Raw genomic sequence first — 15,803 nt, 5'->3', positions numbered from 1 at the left:
TAGGTATAGTATCATCACTGAGTGATCTGAACTCGGACAGGGGAAGCAAACACAGACATCACAACACGTACCTTTACGTAGCTTCTAGGGGAGATGTCTCACCGTAGCTGTCTATCTGATCAAAAGACGTGTTCAATGGCATTAAAACGAGAAAGAAAAAACGCGTCTGAATCGGTTAATCCATAGGTTTTTAACGTCTCTGTATAAAAAAATGATTTAATTTATAATCCATAATTCCATTTTTATGTAAATATCGCAGAGCAAAAGTTAGCTGCTAATGGTAGCCACCAGAGTGGCTGCTGCTTCCGGTCTTGGCAATGCGGCAGTCCAGCGCAGTCTAACACACACACATTACCAAATAACCTTTATATATACAGTCTATGATTTTAACTTGGAGGCTACGATTAGCATCGTTAGCAGCACCGATGTAGCTACCACTAGCTTACATGCTAACCTAAGCCTTACCATTCATTACGTAGCTGATTAAAATCATTAACACATAAATAAAGCACTCAAATTTCACTTGCCGCATTCATGCAACGTCTGTTTTAACCGCAGAGCGAGTCACAATAGTCCGATATATAAGCATGAAGAACAAACAACCACGGCCGGCTACAAGTTGTGTTTCCTGGATGAGCTGAGCAGGCAGAGTCCCTGTAGCTAGCTTCACGGAGCAGGTAGGTAGCAGAGAGACAAGAAGCTAACAGTGGCAGTCACTTCACAGAGCCGTCACTCAATGTGACCACGCCCTAATTTATGCACAAACTTTAAGACCTAATATAAATAAAAGGGTCGCGTTAGAAAACAATTCACTCACAGATCCATAATCATGAAGGTGGAATCTAACTATATCGATAATAAAATGTATGGAGCCAGGGGTAGAAACATGTTTTTTTCTGCTGTAAAATTGGGCATTTTAACATGGGGTCTATGGAAATTGCTCCTTTCTGCAGCCATCGCCTATCGGCCAATATATGAACTGCAGTGTGTGGCACTTCCGTATTGGCTTCCCGGCTCTTCCCCACAATTTGCCGCTTGTGCTGAATACGTAACTTGAACGTGCCGGGTGGCGCGGTCCCGTGGGTTAGATGCGCGTTCATAATGCAGAGGGAAATAACTCTCAGAATAACGTTATTAGCACATTTTTACAACTTGAGGAACGAATGTTTTTAATAAGGGCTATACAAGTGTTCATACTGGGTTGTTTATTTAGTTTTTTTTTTTAAATCCAACGATTTACAGACCACTCTTTCCCAATGTAAGTCAATGGGGAAAAGTGTTTCCGGGCCCAGCAACCTAAAGGAAGTGTAGTACCCGCCGTTTGGCCAGCACGAATATTCTCATCAGACTCCGGCGCACTTCCTGGGGGCTTGATGTTAACCAGTGGAGAAATACCCGGAAATGCCAAGCAAATGCTACCCCGACGGTCGGTTGTTATTATCAATATTAATATAATAATGATTTATTTTTTAATAGTCACACTCAATTACGCCGATTTTCTTGTTGCCCCAGCTGGTCGACACCTCTTTTAGCAGAAACAAAGGCTACATTAATGTATTAAATCGATGTTAATGTGTGTGGATGTGGAATTAACGGACGTGACGTTGTGCGATTGCGTTGCCAGGCAACAGCTTTGGTTCATGTTCATTTACAAACTCTTCAACTACAACCGTAGTTATATTTAAAAACATGTTAGAAAGCCTCACGATATACTTTAATGTAAATTTAAATTTAAATGTGAAGGAATGTGTGTATAACAAAATACATTCGTCATAAACGAAACCGGAAACAGACGTAGGCAAGATCCTCAGCTCGATGATTGGATGGTTTAGCCGCAATGCATGCTGGGACTTGGTGTTTATGCGATGTGAAATCCGAAAACATTTTTAAAAAATAATACTTTTTTCCGAGTGTGCTTGCTTTTCTCTTTGAAAGTCATCACATAACGGCATTCTAATACACGGTTCGGTTGCATTAAATAGGACATATCTGCCGTAGTTCTCTATTTATAGAGCCCTGCTGAGAAGACTTATAGACAAACAGGAGAACTGCCGCCAAAACTGAAAACGTGACGTGGATCATAAATATATAAGCAATTAAACAACATCTTACTTTTCTTTTCACACAATACGTCTCCTTGCAGTATCGACACGAATTCGGCTGACTTTTATATTTGATCCAATTGGTAGATAGGCTGTATTACACCATAACGGTGCAGAGCTGATAGAATGGGACACCTGGTGGTTAAAGCACATTATTGAATTTTATAATTGTATTATTAGATATTAATAGGATCCCTATAAAGTATATTCATTACTCGTTATTCTCTACTAAAAGTTAATTAAAGACTTTATATAATGACTATTTTGCACATCCCTTTCAAGATTTCAAGATTTTCTAAGCTAAGGTTTATTGACATATCATATTATACACAACTACGGTGTAGTTATGCAATGAATGAAAAACTTGGGTCGCAGGTTCCTCAACAGTGCACAAGACATCTATCAATATGTGTGTATACCTCCACCATTAAACTGTCATATTCTCCACATTTCTTATACTATCTACACACATCTTATAAGAGTATAATACATATGTATAATATCAGTTAAAATAAGTGCTTAAACATAGTTAACATTGCAGGAAAGCAATATATTAGACATTAAGTACTTTGTCAGGCTTAATATTTATCTGTAGATACAAATGTCACTGTGTGTGCTGTGTGCTCTGCATGTGTGACCATTAAAGAGGGTTTCATCCCTCCATATTCTTCTTCTATACCCCCAAAGCTTTTTTCTTATTCAAAAGAAGACCTTAACCTAAAGTATTCTTTAATGTTTAAATTAAGCCTTATTAGTTCGTCTGTTTTGCATATCCTCCTATTAATATCTAATAATACAAATAATACAATTCAATAACGTGCTTTAACCACCAGGTGTCCCTTTCTATCAGCTGTGCACCGTTATGGTGTAAATACAGCCAATCTACCAATTGGATCAAATATAAAAGTCAGCTGAATTAGTGTTGATACTGCAAGGAGATGTATTGTGTGAAAAGAAATGTAAGATGTTGTTTAATTGCTTATATATTTATGATCCACGTCAAGTTTTCAGTTTTGGCGGCAGTTCTCCTGTTTGTCTAGAAGTCTTCTCAGCAGGGCTCTATAAATAGAGAACTACGGCAGATATGTAATATTTAATGCAACCGAACTAATGCTTTTTTTAAAAACTGAATTGAAGTGAGTTATATTATGGTGAACTTTATTTCAAATTGTGGGATAAATTAATGAACAACCCAACTCAGTATTGTGTGTGTGTGTGTGTGTGTGGGTGTGTTTGTGTCTTCGAAAACCAAACAAATTAGCATGAAGTAATATTATAGCTGAAAACATCAGCGTAACAATAGTTTCCTGAATCACACATCACCAGCAATCGCTTTTGATGCCGATCATTTCAAACATCACCCTCAGATACTGTATGGCCATGGGTGAGGGAGATTAATATCTCCGCTGCTCTCAGTATTGTCGCTAACTTCATCACCTGTCTCTGCCTCTTCCGCTTCCTCCCTAACGTCCGCCATTCTCATCCCTCTTGTTTAGAGAAGACCAGGAAATTATGGATACATGGATTGTGTTCAAATCAATAGGCACGCAATGACTCTAAATAATAATGATCACACCACCAAACGCAGATTAAAACTGAAGTAATGAGCCTGTTTTGAAAATGTAAGAATTAGAAAGTACAGGTACACAGTAACATCTGGAGTGTTAATTTAACACTCTGAGATAAGGACCATATTATGTTCACTGGCTCAGTGTTAAAATTGACTCTTTATGTGTTAATTTAATACTGCCCACTTAATTTAACACTTAAATGTCAACACTGAGCCAGTGAACATATGGTCCTTATCTCAGAGTGTTAAATTAACACTCCAGATTTTACTGTGTATTTGTGTTAAAAATGTAAGAAGTAAAAGTAAAAAGTCGTCAGAAAAATAAGTAGTGGAGTAAAGTACTCATACCAGAAACATGTACTTAAGTACAGTAACAAAGTATTTGTACTCCACTACTTCCCACCTCTGTTTAAATTGCAAGAACCATTGGTGATACTCAGGGTCTCACATTTACAACAGAACACAAACAAAATCTGAATTCAATCAACTTCTAAGAGCCAAAGTGTAACATCTGTGGATTTACATGTCTACTAACTGGGTCATTCAGCATTGAGTCAGCAATTCCTGCTTCTCTTAAATCACTTCAGAAAGCTGCTAATAAGTAGAGGAAAGGTAGATGTTGCAGGTTTTGAACTTATAATTGGATTAGAGGTCAGTTGAAGAGGAAATGAGAGTAAGACGGGATTAACACTCTAACCCTATCTGGGCTGTTGGCGTAGGAGCTCCGCTTTATCAATTATTTTGAGCTGCTCTTCATCCTCATTTTGTTCTATATTTTTGAAACAATTTTCCTTTGTTTTAGCCTCATGCCAAATGAGGGTTATGCACTTGTTTGTCAGCATAAAGTCGTAGCTCAAGCACAAACGAAGAGAGCTCAGAGATCAAATCGCAGCCTTGGGAAGAACCACAGGATCTTTTTGCAGACACACTATACAAATGACTCAGTGTCTGTCCAGTGTGCCAATGTGTAATTGACAGTTGTGGAAAAGTTATAGCGCATATTTTACATATTCCAATCCAGCTTTAAATGAATCTTTGTGCTGCTCACTGTGAAGCTACTGTATAGGCCGAATCATTCTCTTCCTGATCTGCAAATCAGGTGACAGTAACAGTATTTTTTGTAGGAATCGAGTTAAACATCTCTTTGTTGGGGCGTAATTCAGCTTTAGTAAGGTTATTCATTGACTTATTTTGGTTGGATTGTGTCTAACTGTGGCACCACCGGTTATTTTGGTCAAAGGTAGCCTAAAATAGTGCCCCCACCAAAACAGTTTTGGATATGGTAGATTTGGAGTGTGTGTGGCAGTAAATAAAGACTTTGAGACAGCTGAAGGCACAGGGATGTTCTTAAAGTCTTTGGGTGGTCCAACCTCTCCAGGAGATTTAGCCTACTTTTTGCGAGCGCCAACGCCAAATAGTGGTCATTATTAGCAGACGAACCAACCAGGCTGGAATTACCTTCCAGCCAACGGCAGATGTGAACGTCTAAACAATTCTCCCACTCTGTTTTGACATGCTCTATTACAGGTTCTGCATCCTGCACCATGATCCAGAAAAAAATTGACAGCTCAATTAAATCATTCATTTTCTGGTCTGATGTCATCAAAAAATTGCCATAATTGCGCAGGCCTGGTGTCTCTGGTCTGTGACTGGCGAAGACACCAGCTCTGGGCGAGGTGTTCCTATAGAGGAGAGTAGACTGGTGGATGTTCCCTGTTGGATCTGTGTGTACTCTTTGTCTGTTAAAGCATGTAGGATGTACAGTGCCCTAAGAGGAACACTATGGACCAACACAGTGGGCTCTCTATTGAAATTCTTTACAGTATAAAATCATGTATTCTATTATACTTTATCTGGCATTGAATCTAGGGCCCCGGCTTCAAAGTTGTAGTTATCTTATTTCCAGCCCATTAATCCATTTTCCAATGTTTGCCCTATGGGGCAAATGCATGCTTTCTTTTCTGTTTGTCACTCGGGACATGCTGCTGTATTATAGATCATAGTATTTTTTGATGCAACTTGTTGTTGACATATCCAACTCTATCAAAAAAACTATAACAAACTGTCCTTTAGCATTACAAACACGGTAAATAATTCGGACGTCACATGGGTGAACGCATAGCGGCTGAAGATCCAGATTATAATTTTTTCGTCAGAGAGACAAATACAGCACTAAAAGAGTGATTTTAACCTTTAAATTCATTATGTCGACCCATAAATTACCCCAAATAAAAAGCAAATGTTTATCTGCAATAATTTAGTGTGTAAATAAGCAACTGTTTGCTGACACATTGGCAATATACACGTTATAAAATATCAAATTAATACATAATAAAGTCTTCAGTCAATTATGTTGACGCAGCTTGCATTTGCTGTTTTTTTTGTGTGATTAATGTATTATAATATTCTGTCTATGAGCCTTATTTGATTTTTGCGATGAGGCTTGTGTATCAAGCTATACAGAGAGCTTTTCTTCAAAAGTAAGAGATCATACAGTTTATTTGTCCAAATGTCTGGGAAGAAGGTCTGAGGCTGCAGAAGTGGAAGCAGGTTGTTTTCTTCATCCTCTGCTTCTTCTCGAATGGCTCCAAGCCGAAGGGTTTAGTGCACAGAGTTTTAAAGGATGTTGCCAGTTGATCTTGATCACTGGTCCTTCCTCTTGGCCTGCTTCCTCTCTTACCTCACGCGTAGCTGTCCCACTTCTCTAGTTGGCCCACACTGTCTCTACCTGCCAGACACCCAGGGGTAAGGGTTATACACTCAGCCTGTTGTGTAAGTGTTGTAAAGAGATAATACTCTTTGCCGAGACAAGCTTTCAGACTGTACTTTCACCTGCCATCGTTAACACAGTTATCTTCAAATCCCCGGGCCACAAACAAAAGCGTCACAGTTAGCTCTCAGGATAAATGGGACATGCTCCATATTTTAGGCTTTTAAACACACCGTTATGAAAGAAATCCACTCTCTTACACTTCACCTTAAGGGCAGACTTTTACGTTTTCCAGCCAATACTGTTCTGTAATGATATACAATTATGTTGCAGAGCATTTCTGCCTACATAAACTGTCCATATAAACTGTCGCTGTATGAGTACATTTCGAGACGGAGAAATCCTAACGAATTAAAACCTCAAAACCTTCACCCCACTGATATTTGATCTAACTTCAAAAGCAGACTGTTGGGACTTGCATCTCCCATGTCCTCGCTTCCCACAACTGTGGAGACATCCAGCAGCAGGGACGTCTCTAAGATCTGAAGTGCAGCGGGTCGACCGTGGGAGTAAGTCTCTGGGCCTTGCAGCACTGGGAGCGTGCTTGCTATGAAAACAGTCTGAAAGTGGTTGCTTCCAAAAAGTTGTCAAGGCTGATTTATAAACACATTTTTTAAAGGGATCTTGTGAAAAGCACTTGCTCGTGTAATATCAAGTAATTTCATACACTGAATGTTCCTTTAACCAACTTCAGCGTACTCACTGTGTACACCACCAGAACTAAAAAAAGACTGAGCAGCACGGAATGAGGCTTTAGTCATTCTGAATAATATGATTCCACTTCAATATTAGGATGATATCATTTCAAACATTTTGTGTAAAATAGCTCTCTAACGTTGTCACACCTAAACGCTAAATGTTACAGCAAATGGTGTGAGCACTTAAAAATGGTTTACATTTACTACTTGAAGGATGGCACCCAGAAGAAAATGTAATGGTTGTTGCAAGGTCAGCATGATATCTGATCTGTGATCAGATCTGTTGTTCGACTGTTGTGAGGTTATAGACTTACACGCAGTGCCCTCTGGTGGTAAACACGTACAAACAAATACAAAAGTTCCAACAGTCATTATATTATTTGTAATAACGAAAGTTAATTATTTTTGCCTGATGTTAACTACACACCTGCACACACACTATAGACATCCATCCAAGGCTCAGAAAGGGTACATCTGTGTTACATAGTGCTGAAGTTCTTGGTGAGCTAACACACATGTAGTAACTGTGATCCGGTGTCAGGCTGAACTTTGACACGACAACAACAACTGTTGCACTGGAAATAACAGGTGCAGCCAAAACACAGAGTAATACATGAGACTGAATACGGATGCAATGAGGTCACTGAATTGCGGCTTCAGCATCACAAATAAGAAAGTAATCAATTAATATGTCTCTTTAAAATATCATTAAGTGAATAACCTTTAGCATTATATATTTGTGTCCACTTCAGCTTCTATATTTAGTTGTTGTCATGTGTCGTGCAGCGTGTGGGACCCTGCAGCAGGACACGCCTCTGGGCTGAATGGAGCGTGCGCTACAGTCCGACCTGCAGAGGAGACAAACAGTTGTTTTAAAAAAATAACTAATTTCACGGTTTGCAATAAGTACCCTATAGACATTATAGGTTCCTTGTTAATCGAGTAAATGCAGCGATGACGCGAGAGGAAGATCTCATCCGGATTGCAAAAAAACTGGACAAGATGGTGACTCGGAATAACACGGTGAGAACTTATTTTGACACCCACAGGTGGCGGGTCGTCCCGCCACCTCGTGCTGCACAGCAGGCCCTTGAACGTCTCTTCTGGAAATGTTTCTCCTCCGATTTACCTTGCATTACGTTTGATTTCGTTTGTATCGGTGTAATACTTCGACATTTTGCATTTGAAATATGAGCCTGACTGTACTCCAACAAATTATCAACAGGTGTTTGGCTCTACTGTGCCGCGCTCTATGGAACAAGTGTTGTCAGCTTTTCGACAATTTCTGCAACTTTTTGCAGTTTGACGTTTTAAAAGTGACTCGTTCGAGAGAAAGTAAACAGAGCGACCATTGGTCAAGGTCGTTTGTGAATGTGTGTTTGTGTGCGTACGTGCGTGTGTGTTTGTGTGCGTACGTGCGTGTGTGTTGTGAACTGCAAACAGGACGTTGTTTCATGGCGCGAGTCACGGAGTGCAGAGTGCATTAGAGGGCTTTAAAACGACAATGCAGTAGCAGCCTACTCAAAATAATCCATGGAAACTTTTATTTCTAGAATGAAGACAACAGTCTCACAAATGACTATGTAATGCCTGTTATGATATATTATTTAAATGTATGAATTAATATGTATTTGTCTAAAATGCTGATTTACATTACAACAGTGAAACTGTTTCTGCTCACACACAATCTGCACTTTCTTTTTGAGATGTTCATATTTGCAATGGAATCAAATCTGCATTAGACATCTTCAATGACATATTTCTAAATAAAACCATTCAATATGTACAGGTTAAAACGTCTGACTTGTTTTTGCATTTGACTATTTTGTGTGTTCAGGAGGGCGCCATGGACCTGCTGAAGGAACTCAAAAGTTTCAATATGACACTCAAACTTCTCCAGGTATGTATTTATTTATAGAAGGACCATGCATACAAATATGCACCAGTATGTTGTCTTGAGTCTAATTTACCTTATACAGTTTGCTTTTTAACATAGGATTTATTGATAGTCATAAACCATCATGAGAAATAAGATGACTGCTATTACTTAAGCTCCAAATGTATGTTTGTTTAAGGAAACGAGGATCGGCATGTCAGTGAACGGAATCAGGAAGCACTGCACAGATGAGGAAGTCATTGCCTTGGCAAAGGTCCTCATTAAAGACTGGAAAAGACATTTGGGTACTTGACACTGATGCATGATTTACTCAGCAGTAGAAGCATACTTTGTATGAACCGAGTGATTTACTGATATGATTCCTCCACACAAACACTCACACAGATACTGAGAAAGCATCCCTCATGAAGAACGGTTTGGACTCCAGCAACACGGCCGGGTCTCCAAGCAGCCCCCCCTCTGACACACAGAGCAGGTCAGTACTTGGACAGCTGCTGCACCGAAACCCCACAGCTGGCATGATATGTAATGAAGAATCAGAGACAAGAAGAGAGTGTTGAGTGTGAACTGCTTTCATTTAATCTGAAATATGATGTAGTAAAAGATGGAAGTGTAGATGTTCAGGGAAATAGAGAGATGTTTATCATTAATTGCCACAATACACAACAGTAGACCTAGAGTACTTGTACATTTGTATTTATTAAATATAGTATTCATAATAGTGTATATTATATTTATATTACATAGAAATAGTTTAACCCAGCATCTCCTTCATAAGAAGAACTACAGCAGCCTATCCAGTCAATAGTTATTTACACTGTGTAAATATTTTCTCTTTTTTAAACGTTTCCATGGAAGCTTTTAAATCATATTTTGTCTGTCTACGTTCCTACCTGCACCTATAGGCATGTCATGATGGATGCTTCTTTCTCTGAGGCTTGCATTTGCATGTTTTTCTAGGTAAACATGTTTACGAGTGGTATTTCTAAAGAGGCTATATGAACGAAGTGATCATGCATGGTGTTTCCATCTGAGACTGACATTGTTTGTCCCCATTTGGATTTAATGTATTCCACTATTCGCTGTATCTGTAATTAGAGTCCTATCTGTAAAGGCTGTGAAGCATCTCTGAGTTTGTACCGATACGCCGTTAACTATTACTGAGTTAATCAGCTCAGCGCACAACTGAAGTAATATAGATGAACCCGTCAACATCAGTCAGTTTAATCCTATATGAAGGGGGCTTAAGGTGCAACAACAACAGACCTGACGTAAACTATACGTTTTTCTGGCTCTGGTAAAGAGGTAAATATGATACTCCCTTTGTTTTTGTTAGTCACAGAAGACTGATATCAAATCTAAACACGACTCAGATCCTGACAAAAAACACTCTGATAAAACGAACAGAAAAAACACAATGATGAACACAGAAACAAAAAGAGACACCAGATGAGCCCAGCGATGAAAAACACCTGGAGGAGCCCCAATATGAGAAAACACCATCCAGAACCCAAGGAAAGAAAGACCTTTAGGAGAACACCTGGAAGAGTCAAAAAGGAAAGACACCCAGAGGAGCCGAAGAAGCACATTACACAGATGACATGAAGAAGGACAAATATAAGGAGAGTAGCAGACACGAGAGGCCGCCGATCGAACCCCAGAGAAAGAAACCAATATTTTCCAAACCACTATTCGAAAGGGAGACAGAAGTGGCTCAAAAATTGATTAATACACATCAAAACATGCGTCAGAGTTTCAGATTAAATAATGTATTGCAGGAGAGGAGTGATGGACTGCACTGTTCTTTATCCCACCCGGGACCCCTCGCCCCCTCGCCCTGCCCGGGCCCCACTCCCTGCCGGCCCCCCTCTCTCAGTTAGACGCCCCTCAGTGGACCTGAAAAACGACAGGTCTGGACTCATGCAGGCGTGCGTTGAAGAGCATGATGTACGGAAATATAACTGCAACCACATAACCCTTTCTGAGTCACTCGAATGCACTGACATTTGTGTCTTCAGTTTTATTAGCAGACTCTTGGGCTAACAGGATACTCTCTGTGCATGGGTGCATGATGTGATGGGTCAGTGAGGTGTGTCAGAAAATACTTTGATTATTCACTGGAACAGCATTGGGTACTCTTCAGTTGCCCCTCTCTGACTTTTCTGTTGTGGTATTTGTTCAGGAAGGACGGTACAGACTCTTCCTCCCAACATCCTCGTCCTCACACTCCTCTCCCCGCCTCTCCGCCGACGAAGCGGATTTCCGTGGAAGTAAAGAAAGAAAGGTCAGGCGTGCTTCGGTGCATGGTGGACTGAGTTAGTGAGAGAAATGTGAGATTTCTCAAACAATGTTGAATTCTTTTCACACCAGGAAGTTTCCACTGGATCCCAATGGCTCCATTTGCTCCTCTTTCCTCTTCCACCTTTCAATCCTCCTCCACCCAGGTCAGGGTCTGCATGCCCACTGCGTTGCCTCACATAAGTAATTGCTTAATATCCACTCTCACCATGAAGCGACGCCTCTCAACTCAAGGTGTTTTCTTTTATTCAGAAAGGAGCCACCTGACCCCAACGCTCCTTTGCTCCACTTCCATTCACCTTCACCCCCAGGCTCCTCCCCCGCAGCGCCACTTACCCAATGTGAAAAAAGAGAGGTCTGGATCAGATAGTTCTCATTACGGACCGGAAGTGTCTGAGAGCAATATTTTTGAAAATTATAATTGTTCCTCTCTGAAATCGAAACCTTGTGTTGTTTGCCGCAGCAGAAAGGAGTCATCAGAATCTAAACCTCCACCACAGAAGAGACATCAGACCTTGTAAAAAAAGAAAGGTCCGGGATTCTGGAAATTATTCATTCTGAAAAAATTCTGGAGGATCAGTGACTTCAATCCATGTTTTTTCGGTTTCTTTTACGTCGCTTGCACAAAATAAATAGATTACACAGTTTACAAGGATACATTTAATCAGCTTAAGGTTTATTCACTATGTTTCTTGCATTTCTTCAATATATGCTGTAAAAAGAAATTATTCACTTCTTTACCTACAGTGTAAAGGGAGAGCAATAGCTAACTGTAAAGAGCAAATATATATATTTTGGTATATATATGGAATTTGTTTTATTTTTTTCCAGGAAAGAGTCAATCGGATAGCAAAGTGCCTATTAAACACTCAGATGAGGCTAAGAGAGAAAGGTTGGTCACTCATGAGTATGAACACCTGTGATGTTATATGTGCCTTGTGTTCACTTTCTGCAAGTGGATTTGTCTAAGAATCAAACAAATGCTTCCCTTTTTCAGGAAAGATTGCATAGGTGACTGTCAAGACCGCCCCCTATCCCAAGAAGCCCCAGTTTGGATGTCAAAAAGAAAAAACACAGGTGTGCAGAAACAAATGAATTTCAACTACACTGAACAAAAATATAAACGCCAACAACTTTTGTTTTTGCTCCCATTTGATTAGGACAGCATGATTATTGCACAGGTGTGCCTTAGAAATGGCCCACAATAAAGGCCACTCTGAAACGTGCAGGTTTTGCCTTTATATTGGGGGGTCGGGGGTGGGGTCCGCAAAACCAGTCAGTATCTGGTTGTGAACCACCATATTGCCCTCACGCAGTGCAACACATTCTCCTTCGCATAGTAGTTGAATCAAGAGTTGTTGATTGTGGGCCTGTTAGGGTTAGGGTTCTAAACCCCCTGTTTAGGGTTAGGGTTTGAACCCTAACATGTCACCCACTGACATGTTTAGGGTTAGGGTTAAACCCTAACCCCTAACAGGTGTACCTAACATGTCACCCCCCCAATAAAGCAAAACTGCACGTTTCAGAGTGGCCTTTTATTGTGGCCAGCCTAAGGCACACCTGTGCAATAATCATGCTGTCTAATCAGCATCTTGATATGCCACACCCTGTGAGGGTGGGATGGATTATCTCGGCAAAAGGAGAAGTGCTCACTGTCACAGATTTTTTCAGATTTGTGAACAATTTTTGAGAGAAATGGTTATTTTGTGTATATAGAAAATGTTTTAGATCTTTGAGTTCAATCTCATGAAAAATGGGAGCAAAAACAAAAAGATGTTGCGTTTATATTTTTGTTCAGTGTATATATTGCCTTTGAATCAACACTAACTACACTTATCGGTGTCTCTTGTGTTGCAGGAAGGACTCCTGCGACTCAAAAGCCTGGCCCACCAGTGAAACATCCGTCAACTGACTCCAAACCTGACAGGTAAAATCTCACTCATACTTGGAAATGCAAAGGAAATGTATATTTACTGAAAGTGTCTCATTATTCACTAGGCGGAAATCCATCGATTCAAAGAGAAGCAGCTCACCGCCAGCAAGGAAGCTACCAGCTGAAAGGTCAATCATTTTTCCGTTAAGGTTTCAGAGGTTTCTCTATAAAAAGCAGAAGATGATGCAATTGACCTTGTTTTACAGGAGCAGAGTCTCACGGCTCTAAGAATCCTCAGCCTGCACCCTCCACAGAGGAAGCCCTCTACCGACAGCATTGAGAAGGATTTCACTTATTATTTATTTTGTCAATAGTAGAGTCATGTAGGCTAAGGTTTATGATGTTTGGTGATGATTATTTAACATTTAATCTACCTGAAATACATCATTTTAAGTAACTTATATTCAGGTAAACAAACCTAAAAGCCCATAAAGACATATGAATCATTTGAGACCAAAGCTAATGAGGGTTTTATGCTGCCCCCAAAAAAGCAGATCACAAAAGCAGGTACTCCTTGCCTTCCTAAGGTCAAATTCAGGCCAAACACACAGGAGGTGTTTGCTTCAGCACCTTTGAATGCTATGCTTTAATGTGTCCTTTTTCTTAGGAGGTGCAAAGCCGAACTCCCAAAACTCCACACCCCACCCCGACCAGCCCCATGTCCCCCAGCTTCAGTTCCCCCGGGGGCCACTGTCCCCTCATTATGCTACTGGGGACTCATCAGAGACAAGTGCATTGAGGTTGCTGGCAGCTGCCCCTGCGGGCGGCAGGACAGTAAGGCTAAGATTAGACTTTATCACTGAGAATACACACTACTGCAGCTGTGTGTGCTCAGGATTCACTGACAAAGAAACACATACACAAACAGACGGGCAGAGTGTAAATCTACAGCAAGGGTACCACCAAGGGACACACCAAATGTCACTGTGATGTACAGATTTAATTTTGTTTCTGGTCTTTACAAGACGACTTCCAAGGATTTTGCAACACCAACTGTGACAGCATGGCTGCAGAGATTGAAGATCATATCCTTCAATTTAACTAATAATCTTTCTCTATGTTTGGTCTATCAAACTTGAAAGTATCCTGTTTGACATTATGACTGTGATCAATCTACATTGACTGCGCCGGGTTGCACATATCTACCAGGAATCAAGGCCACTGATATGAAGTATAAAAACAAAGTCCGCAGCCGTATCAGCAACCTGAAGGACCCCGAAGAACCTGGGCTTCGCAGGAACGTCCTCGCAGGAAACATTGACTTGGGTCGCATCGCCAGCATGTCGGCTGAGGTACAGAACACCACCAATTCATACTAAACCATCCATGAACTCCTTTTGTGATGCTCGGATCTGTTGGTGTGCCACACTTTTATGTCGATCTGCCCCCAGTTTCTCACATATTTGCTTATATGTAGGAGATGGCCAGCGAGGAGCTGAAACAGCTGAGGAACGTTCTCACCCAGGAAGCCATCCGGGAGCACCAGATGGCCAAAACTGGAGGCACCTCGTCCGACATGTTCCAGTGCAGCAAGTGCAGGGAAGACGAACTGCACTTACAACCAGGTAAACACACACACCTGTAGTATGCAATACAAATGTCATAACAGTTTCATACAAGTCATATGATAGAATCTCACAAATAAAAAACAGTGTCCTGTCCCATAAAAAAAATACTAAAGTATTATAGAATGTCATAAGAAGTGTCGTAAAGAAATGTCATGGAAAAAGGTCATATGAAGGATGTCACGATTGTAATAACAAAGGTCATCGTATTGTATGTGATGACAAATCTAGTAAAAAAATCGTTTGTATAGTCTGCCATAAAAAGAACATTGCACTTGTAATGGAAACTTCTGGCGCATGTAGTCGAAACACAATGAAACACGGGGAGAGCTGGAGCTTGATGGCAAGCACTGAAGATTTATTTGAAGTTACGAACGGAGAATTGACAAAGACACTTGCTGCAGCCAGAAGTTGACACAGCCAACCAATTCTGAAGATCTCTCCCCAGTTCCCATGTATTTAGCTAGCTCTGAGAGAAGAATCAACATGCTGCATAACAAGATAAAACAGGCAAAGCACTGTAACTCATCTATCAGCTGACCAGCAGGCAGGAATAGGGAGGCAAAAACACTGAGGCACAGCAGGCCCAAGGTCGCACGCCTGTGCTCAACGGCAGTACAAACTGATAAACTGGTGTCAAGGTTATGGGCCTAGGAACAACATTTCCCCAACACCACTGTGTTAATGAAGAAGTGTTATACCATTTTATTCAGTTAATCTCCTCATTGTATCCATCTTTAATGTCTGCAATGTTTTACAGCTTCTTAATCCTTGTGTGTGTGTGTGTTTTAGGTGCAGACACGCAGTGCCCTGATGAGCCGATGACCACAATTTGTCTGTGTAATGAGTGCGGTAACCGCTGGAAGGTATGTATTTTGCCGACACTTGTTTCAATAACTCATAATGTCTTTTATACTTCATCAAACTCTTTCTTTTCTTTCTAAATTTCAGTTCTGCTGAGACCTTCCGA

The 15,803-nt window shown here is 40.6% G+C and overlaps 1 pseudogene; it reads left to right on the top strand.

Annotated features, from left to right (window-relative positions):
• Positions 1 to 7,770: 7,770 nt before the first annotated feature.
• Positions 7,771 to 15,793, top strand: LOC117553724 (annotated as a pseudogene).
• Positions 15,794 to 15,803: the final 10 nt, after the last annotated feature.

The sequence above is a fragment of the Gymnodraco acuticeps genome, unplaced genomic scaffold (assembly GCF_902827175.1).
Source record: "Gymnodraco acuticeps unplaced genomic scaffold, fGymAcu1.1, whole genome shotgun sequence".
NCBI lineage: Eukaryota > Metazoa > Chordata > Actinopteri > Perciformes > Bathydraconidae > Gymnodraco > Gymnodraco acuticeps.
Note: the sequence above shows the minus strand (reverse complement) of the source record. Positions and strands in the feature narration are given on the sequence as shown.